Source organism: Lipotes vexillifer, unplaced genomic scaffold, assembly GCF_000442215.2.
Source record: "Lipotes vexillifer unplaced genomic scaffold, Lipotes_vexillifer_v1.1 scaffold19, whole genome shotgun sequence".
Classification (NCBI taxonomy): Eukaryota; Metazoa; Chordata; class Mammalia; order Artiodactyla; family Lipotidae; genus Lipotes; species Lipotes vexillifer.
The window spans coordinates 1,151,299-1,151,825 of NW_006793856.1; positions in this window are offsets into that span (position 1 = coordinate 1,151,299).

The following is a 527-nucleotide window of genomic DNA, read 5'->3' on the forward strand; positions in this document are numbered from 1 at the left end:
TGAACAGAGGTGACAAATATTCCTTAGAACCTTTAGTCAGTCCTTTTTTATCTACAACTATTTGAACCTGATGAAACCCCTTAGCACTTTGTCTAATTTGTAACTGAACTTGGGGTTTTTGTTCCAGTTCCCAATACGTATACTAAATTCCTGTGCTATTTATTTGGACAAGATTAAATTGCTTGACCCTTCTCCAGCTACAGTGGAATTACCATCTGTTTCAGTTGGATAGGCAGATAGGCAGGCAAACTCATAAACAGAGGTTAGTATATTGCCCAAAGTTTTAACATAATTGGCAACTGTTAAGTCTTCAAGAGTATTTATAGATTCTCCTGCCTGGGCAGACACCTGGAATGGCCTACCATACAATATTTTATAGGGGCTTAATTTAAGCCTGCTTCTGGGAGTCACTGATCCATAGCAGGGCAACTGGCAAGGGCTTATCCCAAGATAGATTAGTCTCCTGACATATTTTAGAGATGTTTCTTTTTAATGTATAATTCATTTTCTTGGGTTTTCCTGCTGCT